Source organism: Vicugna pacos, chromosome 11 (genome assembly GCF_048564905.1).
Source record: "Vicugna pacos chromosome 11, VicPac4, whole genome shotgun sequence".
Classification (NCBI taxonomy): Eukaryota; Metazoa; Chordata; class Mammalia; order Artiodactyla; family Camelidae; genus Vicugna; species Vicugna pacos.
In genome coordinates, this window is record NC_132997.1 from 26,136,129 (window position 1) to 26,156,370 (window position 20,242).

Sequence of the window (20,242 nt, forward strand, 5' to 3'; positions counted from 1 at the left end):
TATTGACGTTTTCTAAAATGACATAAGTACCAAGTGAGAGCTGACCTTGTTATACAAAACCAAGTCACTGGATTTCAAAGATCATTACTCAAGGACTGATTTAGACAAGATTAAGAAGGAAGACGTCAAAGGCAAAGGAGAAATTTTAGAATTCTGAGAAACTTTTGAACATCTTAAGTATCATTCTTCTGCTTGAGTTGATGGAAGGACTTCTGTTTATTTGGGTAATTAAATCACACACGGAGATGAAGTAGTAAGGTTGTACTGACAAAGATCCAGGGAGGACAACCACTTAGAAAAATGGACTTGCAGTTGAACTTCTTTCATAAGTGGGATGGAATACAATTGTGTGACCTTGAGAGCTGGCAGAATCTGGTATAGGAGGTGCTACGCAACTCAAATTTTACTGAAGAAGGAAATATCAGCCTGAACATCTGCTGATACCAAAGTGATCTTGACTGTCACACTGGGAACCCAATATACAGAAATTCTTGATACCCAGATAATGACTTTGAGATAGGAGGGAAGTGGGCAGGGCACAACCATTAAGAGAATGACACAGCCATTGAGAATACGACATAAACTGGTTAGAACCAACTCAGCCCAAGATGGTGGGAGCTTTGATTTCCAGCAGACTTTGCGCCTCATTATAGGTTCTTTGTAACACATTAGCTGCCAAATGACACACCCACAGCCACCAGGACAGTGCCCAGGCTGACAATTAAAGGTCAAAAATGGGTGGTGGCCCAATTCCTAGAAACCCCCACCCCTGCCTCAAAATAGTTCAAATAATCCTCCCACTCATTAGCATATGAACTTACCCAGCCTATAAAAACTAACCATCCTCTCCCTGGGGCCACCTCTCTGGCCTTCTGAGACAGCCTGCACTGTGTCTATGGAGTGTGTACCTCTCTGAATAAATCTACTTTCACATTATTATGGCTCACTTTTGAATTCTTTCCTACTCACATCCAAGGAGCCTCCCTTGATGGGGTGCATCCCAGGGACTCACCAGGGACCTGGGACATGACCATCCTCTTTTGTCCCATTTTCCTGCAGCAACATCAGTTTAGTTAACATTCTACTGGTGTTAAGTACCATCCAAAACACCTTGTTCTAAAGGCAAAACCACAATAGCACCTATGAAATGGCTCTATCATCACCACCACCACCCCTTTTTACAGTTAAAGAAACAAGGGGGCAGCAAGGATCCAAGTCACACAGCTGGTGAGGGACAACCCCAGAGCCCACAGTTACAGAACACAACCTCCATCCTAAATGATGTAAGAGGAGCTAGGACGTGCACATTGAATAAACGCATGGGAAATTTCAGCCACCAGCAAAATGAAAGCAGATGTTTAAAGACAGAGTAAATTCAGGAGGGGCCAAAGACTGCTGTAAAAACTCAGCATTACAGAGAACACTGGCAATTATAAGAAACAGCCATCCATAAATGGAAATCAAATTATACGTAAAGTGTAGGGAAGAATTCTGCTAACGTATCAGCATAAAATACATTACCATTGTGTAATATGTATGTATATATGTACATATACCATATATACACATCTATATCTATATTTATGTCAATAAATATATGTGTGTGTGTATATATATGTATGTATGTATGTGTGTGTGTGTGTGTGTGTGTGTGTGTGTGTATGTGTATATATATATAAAAAATAGGCCAAGGTGATTTCAAAGTAGTTTGCAATGAGAAAATGATGAATAATTTTCCAAGGTTCACATTCATGTTAGGTCATGCCTCCCAGTAATAAGATGTCAGATTCATGTAGTTTCACAGAAACATTTTTATCTTCCCCTATAGATTTGTCTACAGCATTTTTCTGCTATCACTACGCCTGGTGGTCATTTCCACAGAACTCCCAAGAGAGGGCTCCTGAGTTCAACAGGACATAATCCGCCCTAGGCTTCAGACTAGTCACTGCAAATTCTCTAAGGTTGGAACCAGAGAAACACATCTTCCCGAGGTGAGCAATGGATTCACTTCTCATCGGCAAGACCTCATCATTCAACGTGTTCTTGTTCATTCTCTCTTTCCCTCCGATGTGGAGAAGAGATTTGCAGAGAAAAGAAAAATGATCAGATGTGGGACCTACAGAATTAATCAGCACTGACGAAGACCAGGCTTCTCTCCGGAGTTGTATCTGACTCTCATTCGTACAACCATCTAATGTGTCTGAAACGCCTGCCATGTGGCAGGTGGTGCGTTAGGCACCGGGGCTGCAGAGAGGAGTGTGACGCTGCCCTGAGCCTGGAAAAAACCCACTTTGGTGACAAAGATAGTCACACAAACAGATGGCTAATAAAAGCCTCCAGTTCGGTCCAACGATAGAAACTTACAGCAGCATTCACCCGGGGAGGCCCATGGGAGGCGATTCCATCCAGCTTGAGGGGGTGAAAAGTGACTCCCAGAGGAAGTGACTGAAGTTGAGATCTGAAAGGATTTTCCATGCTGGCTGAAGCCGGAGGAGGCGTGCATAATCCAAAACAGCAGTTGCACACAAAGTGAAATCTGTGTTATAGAATATCGGGCATTTAATGCCATATCCCCTTTTCCCTTCCCAATAATTTCTGAATCACTTTTCCTGGAGTTTTACATCATGATTAGTCAGTGGAGAGCACGACCCCACAGCCCACACCAAAAGAAGACAAGGTGGGTACAGGAGGCGGGCAGGTCCCGAACCCCAGGCTCCGAGCTGCCATCACCCCTGTGCCAACTACACTCGGAAGTGGACGGAGAGAGTCTCTCCTTGATCCAGGTTCTCAGAACTGGAGCATCATAATACGATTCAGGTGTCCGTGAAGAAAGTAAAACCAATTACTCTGAGCTGTGCTGATTTTGAAGCATCTACTTCCACTGTTTCGCCCTGGGTGATGGCTGCATCTGCGCAGTGAGAAGCCCTGCCCTGTCGCCCTCGAACCCAGAGCGCATCTCAGGGACTTGCAAAGTCACGTCTGTAGAAACCGTGTCTGCTTGATAGGAAGAGATAGCGGGCAGGAGGAAAAGGAGGAGGATGAGTAGGTACGCTCCCCCAGGTTTAAAAACTTTAAATACATAGCGAGTGCTTATGCTCCGTAACAGATAAAGCCCCAGCTCCAATTTCACCTGCTGCGCTTGTCACCAGTTAATTGGGTGCCATCTGATACCGTCATTCTCACTTTCGCAGCTCAGACCTGCTCCTACACGCTGTGTGCCCTTGAAGCCCACAGCCTAATAAATCGGCACTATACAACGACAGAGAGAAAACCAAGCGCGCGTGGTATGGAAAGCAGATCGCAAGACAGCTAACACCATCAGTTCCAAGCGTCATCCCTCCACAGACCCCCACGCACGTGCCCTCTCCTGCCACGAGCCCCCCACTCACTCCCCCCAGCTCGCCCAGCTGAGAGCAGGGCTCGGGTCTGCTGTCTTGCCTTCTAGTGTGCATCCTTGAAAGCGCTGTGACCTGGAGATCCATTTACCACATTTTTTAAGTTGCTTAAAATGTTTATTTTTTAAATTGATGTATCGTTGATTTACAATGTTGGGTTAATTTCTGGTGTACAGCATAGTGATTTGGTTATATATATATTCTTTTTCATAATAGGTTATTGCAAGCTATTGAATATAGTCCCCTGGGCTATACAGTAGGACCTTGTTGTTTATCTCTTTTATATACAGTAGTGTGTGTCTGCAAATCCCGAACTCTCAATTTAGTCTTGCCTGGTCATGTACACTCGTGAACACACACCCTGGTTCTTTGATTCCTTCTCCCTGTTTCCCACAAACACGCACACACACACATGCATTCTTTTCAAAAGGCAGACAAGAAATAGAATTGGGGACTTTGTTTTGAAAGTGGAACATGATTTTCTTCAACAGTATGTATTCAAACAAATTTTTTAGAGCCCAAATCCACACTTGATCTTCTTAAGCTGAGGAAAGGAAGCGCACACGAGCTTCGGGCATGAGCCTCTCACTTGCGTGCATTATCTGGCTTAATTCGCACAGTCCCTCTCTAAATCCCTTTTGAGGATAAGGAGACTGAGGCTGAAGGAAGTTCATTCAAAGAATATATTAAAAAAAAAAATAAAGCCGCATTTGCTTTCATTCCAAAGTGTATGGTTTTGTTTTGTTTTTTTTTCAAATATGCGATACGACTGCCCAATTGTTAGGGAACATGATACACGAATTTCACGGATGGAAATTCTATATTTCACAGAACAAAAGAATGTACTTTTCCCTCTGAAGCAGAGACTTTAAATCTCTTGAAGGTTTGAAACTGGAATCTCTCTATTTGACACAAAAGCATCCTGCGTCTGACGATCTGTCTGAGCTATTGCCCTTGGAAGGCTGGCAGGACAAGTCAGAATGTGCTCCAGGGTTGGGAAGGGCAACCGCGTTATGCTGAGCAGATCCCCAACGACACATGATGTCTCCTGTATTGGAGGCGCCCTCCTGGACCACCTAGGGAAGTAACCGGCACCCAGGGGATTCTGGCAGGGTGGCCCTTGGGAAGGGCAGGGGAGGGTTTCACGTGACTCCTGTGCTTACTGACAGGTAGTGCATCGCACCCAGGCTCACCTCCTCCAGCAGAGGGACTCCCACCAGACACCCTTCCCTCTGAGGGCTACTCCTCCTCATCCCAGCCCTCTGCCAGCAGGTCCGAGCCCTCACCACCTTCTTGGCAGAGTCTGTCCTCCACTTAAGGGGACATGCATCCAATCAGGCTCACTGCCTCTGAGTTTCCAAAGCTGAGCTAACTGAAGGTCCTTCCCTCTGAAGTGTCCACGCTGGAGAATGAGGGCTGGACCTGCCCGCAAGCCTGGTTCAGTCACAGGAGGGGGATGAAGCAACACTCAGAGGTCAGCAAAGAAGGGAAGGAGGGAGTCTGCACGGCTCCCAAGGCCCCTCCCAGCACCCCACCGCCACCGCCACCTCCGGGGGGGTCACCTGGGCCAGTATAGTGCCTCAGACTTGCACCTTTGCTCCTACTGTTTCCTCTGCCTGGAATACCATCCTCAAATGTTTTCTGCTTTTCTACCCAACAAGATGCTCCTGGGCTCCCAGACACGGTAAAATGCAATGATTAGATTGATGAATGTTCTCTGTGCACTTTGGGAAGACACTAGCTACAGTTCTTTCACTGTCTTATTTCACAAGCCTTTTACAGAAGACGTGGCTTTTCAGTTGGCTGTGAGATTCCTTCCACCACTAGTGACATCTCCCCAACACACACACACACACTGCCTACATCCCTGCCTGCCATCGCCCCACATGGCCCCATGACCGGGCCACACAGGACTGGGCACCTCCTGCTTACAGACCACGTTTTATCAGAGACAAAATGCCAAACAGTGTGCCTGCCCTCTCTTTCATCATTGGACGGATGGGCAATGCCTGAGCGACCAAACAAATACGTTTATAAAATTAACAGACGAAAAGTAGGAATCTATGCCTGCCGGCTTCCTTAAGACAAACACACTCCGGGGGGGGAAAGGACCAGGCAATAAAAAATCTTATAGGAAAACAGCCTGGATGGCGCTCACGGTGAGGCGCTCACGGTGAGGGATGACAGAGATGTGTAAAGAAGAGAGGTAGCCCTTGAGGGCAGGGGGAGGCTGGGGGCTGGGGCCAATTCTCCGTCACTTCTCCCTTCCAGCACAGAACCCAGAGGATCCAAGAATTCTAAACTCATACCTGCGCTCCTAGCCATTAAGGAGTTATAGTTGTCGGCTGTGTTCACCATGTTTTTTATTTTCCGTATTTTAGGGTGCTCTGACATCTGGGCTTTGCTGCCCTGGAGGGACTGTCCCTCCTGGGATGGCTGGCTCCTAGAGAGAGAACACAGCTCACCTGAGAACTAACCTTTCATCTGAAAACCCACCAATCCAGAGCCTAGATCCCCAGTCACCTCCTCTCTGGGTCTTCTTCTCCAGGCCACGATCCCCCTGCCCTAATCGCCCAGGGCTGGGCACCAGACAACGAGGGACAGTCCTACACCCTGGAGCCCTGAAATGATTCAAACCAGCCAGTCCCGAGCCCTCTGACTCCGCCTCTCCCGTTCCTTCCCCCAGAAACTGCAGTAAAGGCTGGTGCCTGTTCCCCGCTCCCTCTGCCTCCTGACCGACCCCGGTGCTTCCTCTGGTGGCCCTGCATAGTGCAGTGTGTTCCCTTCCCTCAGGAACGGCAAGTGACAAACTTTTTTTTTTTAATTGCAGTATAGTCAGTTTACAATGTTGTGTTAGTTTCCGGTGTACAGCACAGTGATTCAGATATAGAAATATATATATATTCCTTTTCATATTCTTTTTCATTATACGCTATTACAAGATATTGTATATAGTTCCCTGTGCTATATAGTAGGACCTTGTTGTTTATCTATTTTTGTAAATAATAGTTTGTATCTGCAAATCCAAGACTCCTAATTTGTCCCTCCACCACCCACCTCACCCTTTCCCCGTTCGTAAACAGAAGTTTGTTTTCTATGTCTGTGAGTCCAAACTCTCTTTTATTATTTTTTAAGATTTTGTTTGTTTGTTTGTTTTCATTTGTTTAATTGAATGATTGTCAGTTTACAATGTTGTGTTAATTGCTGGTGCACAGCACAGTGATTCAGTTATACATACATACATTCCTTTTCATATTCTTTTTCATTATAGACTATTATAAGGTATTAAATATAGTTCCCTGTGCTCTACCGTAGGACCCTGCTGTTTATCTATTACATATATAGTACTTAGTATCTGCAAATCCCAAATTCCCAATTTATCCTTCCATCCCCCCTCCCCCTGGTAACCACAAGTTTGTTTTCTACATCTGTGAGTCTGTCTCTGTTTTGTAAATAAGTTCATCTGTCTCATTCCTTTAGATTCCACATGTAAGTGACTTCACATGGTACTTCATAGCCAGGGTCTGACCTGTTGGCCTCCACATAATAATAAAGCCTACAGTTTAAGCCTCAAGTTAGGACAATAGGATTTGCCGCACTTAGTCACCTACCAGACTGATACACAACTCTAAACACCCAGATACACCGTGTGTGCGCTTCGTGCTGCATCGCTGCCCAGCCCCACGGGTGTTCGTGATGAGCCTTCTCTCTCCAGCATTTGCAGCAAATTCTATACCCGACAAAGGGAAAGGAAGAGACAAGCCTGATCAGCTCCAAACACAACACTGTGAAGGAGCTGAATTTCCGCCTTATCGAAACAGCCAACAGGGAACCTCACCCCTGATCTCTCACAGCCCAGCCTACGACTGTGTTAGGAGGCACCCGGATGGCGCCTTCCTGGAGGAAGGGTCAGGGATGGAGCCGTGTTGGGGGCTCAGCACAGGGGGAGTGAGTTGGCAGCTGAGAAGGCCCACCCTGGCTGTGCCCCTGATGGCCCCAACACAGTGTCCTAAATCAAGGTTTGGCACATCTGGCTGCTGGATTTGACATTTCCATGCAGCAGAGCTGGGAGACACAGAAGCTGAATGCAGAACTCTCATGGAGACTTCGAGAGCTCCCTCCTCCAGGTGCACAGCTGGGCCCCAACTCCCCCTTTTCACACCGCCCTTCTCATTGGAGAGAGAACCCAGGAAAATCTGTCCAACACTCAGCCTTGGCTTCCCTTTGTCCTTGGAACAAAACCCAAACCCTCCTCAACGCCTGGAGACGCTGCAGATTGGCCCCCTGGTCTCCCTGTATGCATGTGGTCCTCTCATCACCTCAGCCCTTATCTGGCTTCATCTTCAACACACAGACACACCAGGCTCTTTCTCCATCCTCGCCTGGCACGCCTCCCCTGCCACCCACCGCAGGAGGGTATCCTATCCTTTTGGCCTCAACCTAAATGTCACCCCCTTAGAGGATGCTCCCCCTGCAGTCGTTGGCTGCTTGTCACTTGATTATTTCCCCCCGATCCTTGATTGTTGCCTCCGTAGGCCTTGTAGCATCTTGTAATTATTTTACTTATGGGTTCACTGATGTGTGGCTGTTGTTTTCTGTTTCTATTTTTTTGTCCCTCCCACTAGAATTCAACTTTCAGAGAGAGCAAGCCAAAGTGGGTTCTCCTTATGTGTGTGCAGTAGTTAGATTATTCATTAGCTCTGTTACAAAGTGTGTCTGATTTCATTTTCCCGGCCTTGCTGCTGAGTTCCGCTGTTTTCATAAAGCGGAGGAGGGCACCTGGGGAAGCACCCTGGTTATGAGCACAGGCAGTGGGCATTTGGCACCCGTGGGGAAAGCCCCAAAGCCAGCTGGGTGCCAGGCATGAGGGGCCACTGGCGCCTTAGACGCTCAGCCTCAGTGTCAACACTCAGCTCTGCCCACCTGCAAAGAACCTCAAACTCACACGCCAGGTGTGCAGAGCAGCTCAAGGAGGCAGATACGCATGTGAGCTCGGAAGGTTCTGTGCCAAGTCCTAACCTGAAAGCAGGGATTCAGGACTGTGGATGAAGAGGAGCCCCTACCCCATTCACAAGGATGCTGCGAAAGCCGTGTCTGTAAGCCGGGGGCCCTGACCTTGCTGCTGAAACACGGCCTCCGTACCCCACTTACCAAATTGAGACTCGAGGACAGAATTTTGGATGAAGCAGAAAAGGCAGCCTTCTTTCTTTGCCAGGCAAAGGAGGCACAGTGGGCTACTGCCTCCAAGACTGTGAGCCTTCTGGGCAGAGAAGGCAGGGGGTTTTATAGTAAGCGTACAAGAGTTCAAGGGGCGGAGCTAGTTTCCATGGAGATCACTACAGGGTAACAAATTGTTGCAAAGTTGCTCTTGTTTTTGCAGATGCAGTGGTTACCTTCCTTCTGCTGGGTATGAAGTTCACCTCTGGCTTTGGGACTCTCTTATTATTCTTGTACCTAGAACAAAGGATGTATAGGAAGGGGGTCTGTGGAAAAGTGCTCGATAGAAAAACTTGTGCAGTTTAAAGTCAGATTGGTAAATGCTTTTAGCCTTTTAAGCAGGCTGAGGCCTGGGACCTCGAACAACAGGATACAAGGAAACCATAAGGGTCCAAAAACAATGGCAGACAAGCACAGTTGGGGTGAGTTATGAACAACAAGGTGCACAAAACACCCAACAGCTGTTTCTGAGGTGTTGGGGTCAGGAGCAGGGCACTGAGATTGATCCCTGCACACAGCACCCACACCACAGGGAGGCTGAGTGGGCCACTCAGGCCTCCCTCCTCTCCAGCCCAACCCTGGTCAGCAAGAGCATGAGAAAAACCCTTTAAACCATTAGACAGTTAAGCAGTTACAAGCACCATTACAGATGTCAGATGGTCACCGATGACAATAGGGTCCTGCCTGGTTACAACCCCCTGCCAGTGTTGAGGCTGACTCTGATTTTCAGTCTTTGACTTTGGTCACTGTATTTGGGGTCATGCTAATGTGAAAACTGAAGGCATTAAAAACAAAGTGCTAAAACATCTCTAACAGCTTACAAGCGCCCTCCATCCTGCCCCCCCAACACACCCGAAAGAGCACAAGATCCATGAGAATTTAAAAATAGCCTAACACGGATTTCAAGTAGAGTAAACGAAATGAGTCCAATTTTCTACGCCTTTCATTTTAAATTATGTGCTAACTGTCTTGAAGCCTGAGATGCGAGTGAGGAGGAGGGGACACTTAAAATCTAATTTTCAAAAATTGGGTCCTAAGGCAGAACAGTGAAAATGCATTTACACATACAATTGCACCTGCAAACCAATCCTGGCAGAACCAGTGTCCCTTCGGCTGGTGAGAGCGCCTGGCCTGGGCTCACCTAGCTTCCAAAAGCCAACTCACTGGCTCACAGGAATTCGCTGAGCCCCTGCTGGGTGCCAGATGGTGTGCTAGGTGATGGAGGAGACCCTGCTTTCCAGCCCACTGCTTCAAGAACCTTGTAAACTCACCAGGGCACGGCACAGGTAAAGAGGTCTTTACAACACACAGAGAGAGGCCAGGATGGACTAGCTGGTGAGCAGAAGACAGGCACTTCCCACGGTGGAGATGGGTGGAGGCTGGGGGGTGTCACGGGGAGGGGAGCAGCCAAGTAGGAACAGGGCAGGTAGCAAGGAGTGAGGGGGCAAGGAGCTATATGCAAAGGCTTGGAAGTCAAGGGAGAAGGGGCCTATCTGGGACACTGAACACTGAGGCCAACTGAAGATAAAAGTATCAGGCAGGAGAGGAGGGTAAGAGGGAGTGGTGAGAAATGAGGATGAGGAAAGCATGTCAGGAGGAGGGGAGGGGACAGCTCAGGAGCAGAGCACGTGCCTAGCATGCACGAGGTCCTGGGTTCAATCGCCAGTACCTCCATTAAAAAATAAAATAAATAAATCTAATTACCTCCCCCCAACAAAATAAAATAAAATAATTAATTAATTTTAAAAAAAAGAAAGCATGTGAAGAAGGGTCATTCAAAGGTCTACCCAGGAGCATGATGTGGCCAGGCTTCTTGTCCCTTAGAACAATCTCCCTACAATATACAGAGAAGATTGTAGAGGAGAACGGGATTGGACGTAAGAGGGTCCATTAAATACTGCTGCTGGGATGCAGGAGGCTTGTGAGATGGATAAAGGTGGGTTGGTACCAAAAATATTAAGAAAATAGAATTGACCGCATTTAGTGTTCAGTTGAATTCATTCATTCTTTCATTCACTCAACTACTGTATAGTGAGTAGCTACTATGTGCTGGGCACTATTCCAGAAGCTAGACATACAACACCAAAAAAAAGAGAGTGTTAAATAAGTGGATATTTATTTTTTTTTAAAATGCTTAAAGCCATGCCTGATATTTGGGAACTATTAGGTTATGGCTTAAATAGAATTAATAAAATAAAACATACGTGGAGCTTACATTCCAAGTGGGGAGAGAGAGATGCAAAGCAGTAAGTATAATACACCAGCAGCTGCTAAGTGAAAAAGGACCCCATGTGTAGTAGCCAAGGGCTGCTATTGTAAACAGGGTGGTCCGGGGAGACCTCCTTGAGGCAGTGACAGTTCAACAAAGAAGTGAAACTACACAAAAAAAGTCAAAGCAAAGGAAAGGACCAGCCTGATGCCAGGCTTCTGGCTTGGTCAATTGGCAGAACCCTCAAAAAAGAAAGATGTGGGAGGAGAGAAAACGCATTCACTCTTTAATGTATGGAGTTGGATGTACCCTTAACATACCCAAGTAGAGGTGCTCAAGAGAGGGTGGTCATGAGGGGAAGGAATCCAGCGAGGTGGTGGGTAGGAATTCAGCCAGGAGTGGTTCTCAGCTTCTAGAAGCTGCCCAGATTCCCTGGCTCACGGCCCCTCCCTCTGTCTCCACCGCCAGCAATCCCACGTCCAGCCCCTTCACGTCCCAGGTCTCTCCGACTCCCCTTCTGCCTTCTCTCTCCTCTGCTCCCAGCCTGAGAAAGTCCTCTGCTCTTACAGGCTCTTAGGATTAGATTGGGCCCCCCTTTATAACCCAGGACACCCTCTCCACATCAAGGTCCTTAACCTTAATCATGTCTGCAAAGTCCCTTTGGACCAGGGAGTGGACGTCGTCAAATGAAATAAAATGCACAACCTGAAAGCTGACAGTTATGTTTTATTTGGCGGACATCTCTGAGGACGTAAGCCCAGGATGACAGCCTCTCAGATCTCTCTGAGGGAATGCTCCAAAGTGGCAAGGGAGAAGCCAGGATACATGAATTTTTGCAACAAAGACCAGGTGGTTGGAACATCAAAAGATTACCATTAGTTAAAGAAAATCAGGTGTCTCAAGTTAAGGAACGTAGCGCCTTTCTGTGTATGGGAAGGGGCAAGAGTCTGGGCTCACTGAAATCATTCCTCTGAGATGCACCTGGCTATTTAGGGCCAGTGTCCCCTTCTTTCCCATCCTGAGTTCCCTCAGGGAGCACCACTGGGGGTGGCTGCCAAGGCCGGGCAGCCTTTTTGTCTGCATCCTGAGTGCCCTCTACTCCTTGCCAGGGGTAGCGGTAGCGGCTGATGACTTGATGGCCACAGCATCCTTGGTTTACTGACATGGCTGGCGATATTTTTCATTCATAATTTCTTTGGGGGCTGTTATTCTACCTGACATGCCAGCCATGCAGCATGAAAAGAAAACGTGACTGGGGACAGAATCCCAAGGAACAAAACCTTAAAAAGACGAGCAGAGAAGGAGGAGCTGGCAATGGTCACAGAGATGGAATATGGTCAGAGAAGTAGTAGGGCCCCAGAAGGGCAGGGTCTATAGAAGCAAATAAAGGACGAAGTGTCTCCAAGGGTCAGTAGGACTAGACGCGACCCAGAGGGTTGGAAAGCGTCACCTGGCTTTTGCAATAAAAGCATAATTGGTGATCTACAACTGCCTTCACACACACACACACACACACACACACAGAGAAATTGCTCTTTCACATTGCTTTCTACCAAGCTGCTGTGCCCCAGCCCCTCAAAGCTTCCCCGCCCTGCCATCCATCCATCCATCCAGCTCCACCTAGGATGCGGTGGCCGAGCTGCGAGGAGGGGACAAGGTTTCAGTGATGTCTTGCTGGCTGGATGCCAGGACCTCATCAGTCAAACAGACATGAGTCTGGTTTTAAAATAATCAGCATGACTTTCATCCCACGTGCACACGCTCCCTCCATGGAACAAAATGAAAGGTTCGTGTGCGGAGGAAGCAAGGAGGGAGCCCTTTTTCACTAGATCCACTGAAATTGATCCTCCCGATATGGGAAAGCACTAAATGCTGACAGAAAATCTATTCTCCAATCCCCACAGCCTCCTGGTATTTATTTTAAGTATTTAAAATGCATCAAGCTTGACATGAGAATGGTTAATAAGTTAACATCCCAAACAGTTAGGAGAAGGTAGGTATAAAATGATTGGCTTAAAATGATCCCAGTGAAACCATTTCTTCTGACAAGATCATAAAATGCACTTTCCCTGTGAGTCAGACGTAACTAACTCAGCTCTGTCATAAAGCAGGATACCGGCTTCATGCAAGGCAGAATCTGTTAGACTGCAGATTAAAGTGTAATTTTCCTCTCGCATCGCTGTGTGGCTGAGGGATGGCAGTGCCTCTTCTGACACTCTTTCTGTCATCGGACCCAGAGATAAGTGAGCAGTTCCTCCTTATCATGGGGCCACGTTATAAATATGTGAGTTGCACACCTACGGCCAATCAATCTTCAACGAAGGAGGCAAGAACATACAATGAAGAAAAGGCAGTCTCTTCGGCAAGTGGTGCTGGGAAAGCTGGACAGCCGCGTGGAAATCAGTGAACTCAGAACACTCCCTCCCACCACACACAAAAATAAACTCACAATGGCTTAAAGGCTTAAACATAAGACAAGACACCATAAATCTCCTAGAAGAAAACATAGGCAAAACATTCTCTGACATAAATCACAGCAATGGTCTCCTAGGTCAGTCTCCCCAGGCAATAGAAATAAAAGCAAAAATAAACAAATGGGATCTAATCAAACTTATAAGTTTTTGCACAGCGAAGGAAACCATAAACAAAATGAAGAGACGGCCTGTGGACTGGGAGAAGATATTTTCAAATGATGCAACTGACATTGGCTTGATTTCCAGAATATACAAACAGTTCATACAACTCAAAAAATAACAAACAACCCAATTCAAAAATGGGCAGAAGACCTAAATAGATATTTCTCCAGAGAAGCCATACAGATGGCCAATAAGCACATGAAAAGAGGCTCCAATATGGCTAATTATCAGAGAAATGCAAATCAAAACTACCATGAGGGATCACTTCACACCGGTCTTACATGGTCAGAAAGACCGTCACCAAAAAATAAAAATAGTTACTAAAACTAATAGTTTTACTAATAGTTACTTCAAACTAGAGAAGACTCTAGTTTGAAGAGGTACATGCACCCCAATGTTCACAGCAGCACTATTTACAACAGCCAAGACATGGAAGCGACCTGAATGTCCATCGACAGATGAATGAAGAATATATATATATATATATATATATATATATATTGCCATTTGCAGCAACACAGATAGACCCAGAGGTGATCATACTAAGTGAAGCAAGTTAATCAGAGAAAGACAAATATCGTATATCACTTATATGTGGAATCTAAAAAAAATGATACGGAACAGAAACAGACTCACAGATATAGAAAATAAACATTGTTACCAAAGGGAAAGGGGGGGAGGTTAGGGACAAATTGGGAGTTTGGGATTAGCAGATACAAACTACTAGATATAAAACAGATAAACAACAAGGTCCTACTGTAGAGCACAGGGAACTATATTAGATATGTTGCAATAACCAATAATGAAAAAGAATATATTTTTATGTATCTATATATACATATACATACATACATATACATACAACTGAATCACTTTGCTGTACACCAGAAACTAACACAACATTGTAAATTAACTACACTTCAATTTAAAAATTAAAAATATACAGATAAATAAATAGGTGAGTTGGATTGAGACCCCTCTGACCAAAATGAAAAAGAAAAACTAGGAAATCCGCATTTTTTATTTTACAGACAATGTAGGAAGGCCCTGTTACCACGCGAGGATCCCACTGAGGTGTTAAGAAGAAGTTCGTCTTAAGGGTTGCAAAAGTAGATTTGTTTTGTTTAAATATCAAGAAACAACGTGGGTGAAACTCCTATGGGCTTACTCTTTTTTTTTTTAACTTTATTGAAGTCTAGCTGATTTATGATATTGTGTTGGTTTCAGGTACACAGCAAAGTGATTCGGTTATACATATACCTACATTGTTTTCTGATTCATTGCCGTTATAGCTTATTACAAGACATCGGATAGAGTTCCCTGCTGGGCTAATTCTTAATTACAGGTGTTGAGATCCAGAGACATTAAGGAAAGTGGCCTCAGCCTCTAGCAGGGTGGTTGCCACCTTGACAGTGGATGATTTTGATAGGTTTGTCTGCCTTTTCGTAAACCCAGCCCTGTCAGTTTCCCACCTGTATCATTTTCATCCTGCCTTTCTTTCTGCCACCTACTTTCCAACAATAAAAACATTTTAAAAAAATCTCTCTCAAAATGAAGAGTGCAGTGTTGTCACTGCTCTTCCTGGTGTGGGTGGAGGGGCGGCTTAGGGACGAGCTCCACCCGACACACTTGCATGTGACCACTCGGTACCCAGAACGTGTCACTGGTCTTCTGGACACAGCATATTGTTCTGGCCTCCGTGGCATTCCCACCTCTGTTCCCTCTGGGCTGCAGAGTGACAACCCTGTCTAAGTGCCTGCTCTGAGGGGTGGCAGAACTAAGAACAGGGGCCGAGTGGGATGGGTGCTGGGAGAGTGTGGACAGGACGAAAGCAGCTAGCCTGTGTGGCAGAAGCAGAGTAGAGGGCAGCTGGGCTGGGTTCAAGGTGCTGCAGGTGAGTCCCCTGCACTCAGCGAGGTGTGCTGTGTGGCTGTTCCATGCACGAAAAACACTGGAAAATTACATTTTGCAAGCAGATTCCATTACAGGTCGTGCACTGTACCCTTATACATACTCAAATTAGGAAAAAGACATATATATATACACACACACACCCACACACACCTATATATAGAAAATCTTGTCTATTTTATTTCGTGGGCATCTTAGGAGATTTCCAAGGGCAACTTTCAATGTGATTCATTTTTGCCGTAAGGGTTACCTTTAGAACACAACCCCTGAGTAAGGTAAATGTCCCTCTACCAACTGAACTGGCTTTATAAGGCAGAGCAGTTAACCCCAGGATTACACAGGGACACACGGTGTTTGAAAGGTGTTTTTTCGCTTTTCCTCGTAAAATGACATTCTCTGAAACGCAACTGGTGCATTTGGGAGACCTTCCCAACCTTCAGTCTAAACTTTCCTGCTTTGGAAAATACAGGATCTGAATTTTGAGAACAACTATAAAATTTAGTGCTTTCTCCCCACCCTTTTGTGGATTGCTTTCCCTTGCCTTCATGAGGTGGTTGGAAAAATAAATAAATCTGTGTTTTTAAAAAAAGGAAGGGTCCACTCATCTTTGTTCCCACATGGTTGGGCTTCCCCTAATAGGTGCCACTTGGCTATTAAACCCTCAGGATACACTACGGTGCCCTGAGGCTCAGCTCCGGGCTCCTCATAAAGCCCAGAGAACAGACTGGATCATTCTGCTGTATTAAGATATCCTGAACTCTCTTTACCACAATCCTTCCTTGTCCCATTTTGGCAAGTGCGCCCTCTGAATGCGAGCACACAACGGCTGTGGCTGCGTCGTTTATCTCTCTGGCTCAGACCCAACCACAAGTTAATCCCTGCAGGCTGTTCAAACAAGAGCAGGAGGCTCAGAGATAAATTCATTCCTTGGTTTCACCCAACCCCTCTCTTAAGTCACCTCCAGCGGAAGGTGCACCTCCCAGGAGGCAGCCCTGCCTTCCAGCAGGGGAGGTCTGGACCCCCGCTTCCCTGCCGGGAAACCTCAAATCACCTCCGCAGAGATAGATAGATATCAGCTTTGATTGTGAAATCAAACCCTTTTCCACCTGATCAAAATAAAGAATGACCCATTTTCTGTAATTTCATTAAACAGATCATTCACATAAGATTCCTAACAATAATTGATTTAACTGGTTTTTGTCCGGTTAAGTGACCATGTATAAAATACACATCTTACAACTCCAAAGAGTGTATATTTAAGAAAAATACCACTAAGAAGATTTCACCTTACGAGTTTAATATTTCTGCTGGCATTTGTGTTACTTAAAAAAAAGAAAAATTCCCAATAAACAAATTTCTACCATACAGCACAGGGAACTATATTCAGTATCTTGTAGTAACCTATAATGGCAAAGAACATGAAAATGAATATATATGTATATGTATGACTGAAATACTATGCTGTACACCAGAAACTGATACACTGTAAGTTGACTATACATCAATAAAAAATAATATATTTTAATTTAAAATATTTTTAATAAAATAAAAATTATTCTCGTTTTCTTTCATTTATCTGTACTATGCAGTGTCCATTCAGACCCAGCACAGACACTCTGTCTTGGACTCTTAGAAGACGTGGTTCCCCAAGTATAGTGGACAGGCGATGGGTCTACACTGAGGAGGAAAACTACTCCCTTAAAACAAAACGGAGACAAAGGGGACAGATGGAAATGCTGGCCCTAGACCAGAGGGTATGCCTGACCGCGACTGGGTGGCACTCAGAGCTACTGCAGCGCATCGTTTCTCTTCTCTGCTCCCCCTTTCTCTCCCTCTCCCACTTCCCTTGCTGTCTCCTTCCTCTGTCCTTCCTTCCAGAAACACCATGGGCTGAGGCAGCTGTGCTGAAGGCTGAAGAGGTGGGTTAACCTCGGCGTTCTGCCTTCTGCCTCCTCCTCAAGTCTCACTGTCACAACTAGAATTTGGGGGGGTCTGGACAGCAGAGCCTTAGAGGCAGTGAATGACGGCTCGTCCCATGATGCATGTCCCAGGGGAGGTGCTCAGTGACCCACACTCACTCACATCTGGGGACAGTGGGAGACCCGGTTGAGGAGATGACTCTGGCCAGTGCAGGAACTAACTGCTCCATTTTGTCCCAAACTTCCGGACTGTACGCAACTTCTGGACCTACCTCTACTTAATGTAGGGAACCAGGTCTACCCCGCTGTCTTAGTCCATTCAGGTAGCTCTAACAAAAGTACCATACACCGGGTGGTTTGTAAACAACAGAAATTGTGCATTTCTCACCATTCTGGAGGCTGGGAAGTCCAAGATCAAGGTACTACTGGGCTTGGAGTCTGATTAGAGCTCTCTTTCTGGTCAGTTCACTGTATCCTCACATGGTAGGAAGGGCAAGGGATTTCTCTGGAGTCTCTTTTATAAGGACACTAATCCCATTCCTAAGGGCTCCACCCTCATGACTTAATCACCTCCCAAAGGACCCCTCCCCATGCCACCACACTGGGCATTAAGATTTAACATATGAATTGGAGGGGGGCACAAACATTCACGCTATGGCACCAAACAATATGCTTAATGCAATGCATATTTAATTTTAAAAGAAGCCAGGTTAAAATGAGCTTGGAGAATTTTTTTTCTGGAAATTCACAAATCAACCTTACAAAACTCAGACACCATGAAATGTCACCAAACTCGGGATATGAATAAATGTTTGAAGAAGATGCAGCTGATGTGTCATACTCCAAAGGACAGATGCTTTTCCCAGAATCGTTTTAGAGGTGACACTAGAGAACTGGATGATTGCCTTTTAGGGTTATTGTTATAATTCTTGTACCAATTACAATACTATTACTTGTATTACAGTACTTGTTTTTGCTTTCAAACCAAGAGCCTGAAACTCTTCTTATAATTGAGGGACAGTACAGTAGAAGTGGTTAAGAGTAAGTCTCCGAGCTCAGGCTAATCTGGATTAATTGAGCGACTTCCCAGCTCAGTCAACTTGGGCAAACTAATCAGTGTCTCCACATGAAAATCAGGACAATGCTTGTACTTCCCTCATAAGCATGGCTGTCAAGGAATAAATGGTACCTAATGACTTGTATCATTTCTTGCTATTGACGTTATCATCAGATACACCAACGTCATCATGATGGGGATGCTGGGGTGGCACAGGGACATTGGTCTCCATTTCACATACTATGACCTTGGATTTTTCTAATATCACTATAAGTTGAGCTTTATTTATAGAGGAGCTTTACCACTCGATTGGAGCTCTCCAGGGTTGAGAATCAGAAACACAGTATGGTTTTTCACAGGCTTCAAGAAGAATAGAAGTTTTTAATTATAGCATATTAATACTAGATAAATATTCAGTACATCTAGTACAGGATAAATTATGCATCTTAGGATTATTTCACAGCCTCGGTCACCCACTGAATTTAGAATACTGAGCAGACATACGGAATCAGCTCCTGAAGGGGCCGTGGGGTGAAGTAGAAAGAGGACAGTTGCATGTTGCACAACTTCAGAAGCACAGTGCATACGCACTCAATGTGAATGGTGCCCCTGGAGTTAGGTGGTGCCACTGAGGCTCAGAGGAAGAGCACAGATGTTGAGGTCAGACAAAATGGGATTCAAACCCCAGCCCCTGCCATGAACTCGGGCATATTCCCTAACCTTAGGTCCACTTCCTAATATATAAAATGAAAAAAATTAGTCCTGGGTTAGCTTATTGTCAGAATTAGAAGTTGAATCCAGACCATTTAACCAGATGGACCTAATCATGCAGCCCTAAGAGAGGACAAGAGGCTCACTGTCATTTTAGTAGGTTATTTTGCAAGATTTCATCTTCCTAGGTAGGGCGACCACTCTGCGTTAACTCCGAGCGCACCATTGTCACGGAATAGCACGCCATGATACCGCCACTGATTTAATGGGCATCATGCTTGCAATTAAGGACATGGCCACTAGGTGTCAGCGCTGAGCAACAATCACGTGGTACGAACAGTCCAGCCTGGCTCTCCACAGCCAGGAGCAATTCACAGGTCGGTGCTGAAACTGAACTGTAGGGCAGGTAGATTAACGTGTGTCAGAACAGCGCAGACATCCCACTGCTCCGGAAACACTTATTAGCCTACTTTGGTTCATTCACTCACTCGCTGAATCAACAAATACTTACTGACCCCGCCAGGAACTGCTGAGTCAAGTTAAAGGCTCCTAAGCAAGCCCTCTCCTGGGCAGCATGACATAAGCAAGTCCCTGAGTCAGCTTCTGTAGATCCACATCCCCACAAACGCATCACAGCAGAGAGGAGCCGGGCAGACTCACCCACTCCTGCACCAACATTAGCGCCATTCCTAACAAGGGCTCGAGGAGGCTTGAAGGTGGGGAAGCAGGAGGCGGCGGAGCTCACCCTCTCCCACGAGTACATCAAAAATACATCTATGTGTGGGACGATTCTCACAGAACATCTACTGAACTTGGACAGAAGATCTTGTACCGCTGGAACGACAAAGAAAATCTTCACAAAACCTGATAGACAACAAGGTCCTACTGTACAGCACAGGGAACTATTCAATACCTTGTAATAGCTTATAATGAAAAAGAATATGAAGAGGAATGTATATATGTATAACTGAACCACTGTGCTGTACACCTGTGACTAACACAGCATTGTAAACCGACTAGACTTCAAATTTTTTAAGTAATTAATTAATTTTTTTAAAAAAGATCTCCTAACTAGGGCTCTGAACATCTTGAGTCCAGGCTGGTTCTGGCTTCTTTCACACAAGAAACCACCAGGGAATTGGGACCACCTTAAAGTAGCCAGGGATGGTCCAGCTCCACAACCTAGA

At 45.7% G+C, this 20,242-nt stretch overlaps 1 protein-coding gene across 1 annotated transcript in view; it reads right to left on the bottom strand.

The window, feature by feature from the left end:
* The window catches only part of DISC1 (DISC1 scaffold protein), a 285,981-nt gene that overhangs the window by 77,569 nt on the left and 188,170 nt on the right, over positions 1-20,242 (bottom strand). The window lies entirely within an intron of this gene.